At 32.6% G+C, this 3,047-nt stretch overlaps 1 long non-coding RNA gene across 1 annotated transcript; it reads right to left on the bottom strand.

Moving 5' to 3' along the window:
- LOC132705330 (uncharacterized) lies at nucleotides 1-1,372 on the bottom strand. The gene is made up of 2 exons (XR_009619381.1): nucleotides 1,206-1,372; nucleotides 1-1,151 (listed from the first exon to the last, which is right to left on the bottom strand). It is a non-coding gene; the product is annotated as an uncharacterized LOC132705330 (long non-coding RNA).
- Nucleotides 1,373-3,047: the final 1,675 nt, after the last annotated feature.

Here is a 3,047-nt window from a genome sequence, read left to right on the forward strand (position 1 = left end):
TTAAACATGCAAACAGTAATTTATTGTGTTAATAAATGAAATATACATATATATCTTGTATTACCTAAATCATTAAAATTATTAACAAACCCATTATAAAATATTTTGTGATAGATCAGTTTTTTCATACAAAAAAAATAGAAAGAAATATAGGAAAACACGGAGAAATATTTGAAAAATACGAGGAAATACGGAGAAATATTTACGTAATACGGGGAACAATAGGGAAATATTAAGGGGAAATATTTATCCAAAATTTGCGTATACCAGACGGATACATTTCGTCATGCATTAAAAACACGACCACTTGTGCTGTTCAGCGCACAATCGATACAGCCGGTAAGGATGAGACATTCACCGCGTGGTCCGTTATCCCGACGGGATGTTCCGCCATCTCGTTCGTTTATTGCTAAGGTTTGATCCCGTTCACTACGTCAGCACTCGTTTTGCCATAAGATAAACACGCTGTGGTCTATTGGGAAAGTAACCATTCGCTGAACACCGACGTTAGACGTCGCGACGGCATGACTAGTTAGAAAGAGTACGAGAGTTCGCCGTTGTCCCCTCTATCTTCCAAAATTTCCAGGATTTAGGGAAATGTATCGAAAGAGGTTACTGCTACCATTATATTATGTGGGGAAATTGAACCATCATTAGGGTTTGTGCTAAATATTTTGAATGGTTTTGGTTAGTTTTTGTCCGATATCAGCGAACAAAAATATTTGGTGTTAACCGCAAAACTTTGACATCATCTTTTAATTCTTAAAATAAACGTAGTAACTTTTGTTGGAATTGACTTGTATTATGATTGAGTCGAGCGAAATTAGAATTATATTACCTATTTACAGACGCAGATAGTTAAGTGATCAATCGCTTAAAGTTAGGGAACGACGGAGAAATTACAAGAGGCTGGAATATTTGCTTCTAAAAACAAAGTTTAACCGAATCACTGATTTTCAACAAATATTCATAAACACATTGGATCTTTTTGAAATTTTGAAATTTGTTATATATTATGACAACAACAAAAAAACAATTTTCGAAAACAACTGTTTCATATTTTACCAAAGTAAAACTGTATCAAAAGCAGATTTCGCACTTATAGCCTGTCCTTTCTAAACCGCTGCTAATTCTTTTTTTTTTTCATTGACCTAAAAAGTCTAGTTGAAAATATTAACAAGCCTCGTGTAATGACGAATACTTACCACATGATATTGATACTTCTTCGTTGAATTGACCATATCAGAATGAATTTAAAGCAAGCCTGTTTGTCAGCACATCAGCAGATAGAACTAGACGAAAATACATATTAGGGAATCTGGTTTGTAGCTTCATCGTAAAAAAAATGCACCGTAACTAATGCTGTTGTGTATTATCCCTTGTTGCTTATTGCCCGTCCTTCCGCAATTTTCATTATTATAGGAAATACTTGGTCATTAGTGCATCTTACGAGCAAAGGCTCCTAGTAATAGCACAAATAAAGGAAATTATATTTAATGACATATTTCTTGTTTGTCAACGAAATAGGAAGACAAAGGGTAAAATACATGCCCATGCTTTATTTAATTTTTGTTATTGTTGTTAACACATGAAACTCTTGTAATGAGTATTTCAATTCGCATTTAGAAGAGTTTTTCAGTTCGGTGCAGGATAATTAATAAAAGAGAAGAGATTGGTAACGAGCTGGGCCGATTGATTCCAACTTCAGGGCAAGTTTAGCTTTTATTTTTTATCAAAAAGAGTTGAAAAATGTTGCAAAATATTAACTAAGGGTGAGACTGCGAGAAAAATAAAAATAATTTAAATAATATTCGAACTCTTAGTTGTTAATATAGTTTTTAAAAATTCATTTTCTTTACATAAAACATCTATATTGATATTCAATTGCATTAAATGAAATAGAAAATGTCATTAATTTTCTTCAATAACTAGGTACAACATTTACCAATCACTTAGAAAGATAAAAAAGGTGGATAAATGAACAATTACCACAATTGCAAACTGTCTACTCCTGTCGGCGTTTGTAAGTTAGTTTTGGTTTGAGTACAGCAAATCACGTTTTAGTTGTTTAGAAAAGTTTGAAATCAAGCTAGCTATCCCAGAAAGATAATTTGCTTATGGTGATGAACTGGAGCTACAAACGATATTTTTAGATGAGTTTCAACTACTTGCTCAATCTTAAGTTCTAGGCTACAGATTACTTACGTTGCAGTATAGCAAAACGTCTTTAAAAAAAAATTATGACTGAGAAGTCCACTGGTAAATTTACAAGGATTTTTAGTCTAGCCTTATGCCGAGTATTCCATTTTCTTGGTATAGTTCGTCTGACCGGTACTTTCTGATTTTGACAGTGGTCACACTGTAATGTTTTAGTGAAAACATTACAGTGTGCAATGCAATTCAATTCAAGGTTGACACATATACAGCGTTATTTTATTTGTTACGTCAATTTCCATATCAATATTAAATTGGTTCAAATTTAACAGCCGAGCGGAAACAACAAAAATATTCTATTAGACATTATTAGACATCCTATTATCACTATTACTACTAAAACACAGTAGTCTCAACATTTCATGGTGTACTATGTCCGACAGAGCATATTATCTAGGAAATCTCCTCGATTTGCGACAATTTGTGCAATTGGTATATTCTACACCTATTTTATAGATAAAACATCGTTCCCTGAGCGACACGAAGCTCCGTACTAACCTCTGAACTTTGTTGCCCTATAAGATCTAAAAGTTCGATTCTGTGCATCATGTAAATATTAAATGGAGTACCCCCAAAAGCAGTTGAACTCGATCTAAAGATCTATAAATAACAGTAAGTGTATTAATAAATTATTTTATATTATTCCTCGATTTTTCTACCTGTATCGCGGTTTTTAATGGTAAACATCGTTTGCAAGTTATAATAAATAATGGTTGTGATATATTTTGACTATTTTTGACGACAACAACTTTTCTCAATTTTAAAAAATGTGCAATGCTTAGTTTCCAAGATACAGGACCTGCAATATTTTTAAAAAATAGTTTTCGAAAATC

The sequence above is a fragment of the Cylas formicarius genome, unplaced genomic scaffold (assembly GCF_029955315.1).
Source record: "Cylas formicarius isolate icCylForm1 unplaced genomic scaffold, icCylForm1.1 PGA_scaffold_10__41_contigs__length_53128322, whole genome shotgun sequence".
In the NCBI taxonomy this organism is placed as follows: domain Eukaryota; kingdom Metazoa; phylum Arthropoda; class Insecta; order Coleoptera; family Brentidae; genus Cylas; species Cylas formicarius.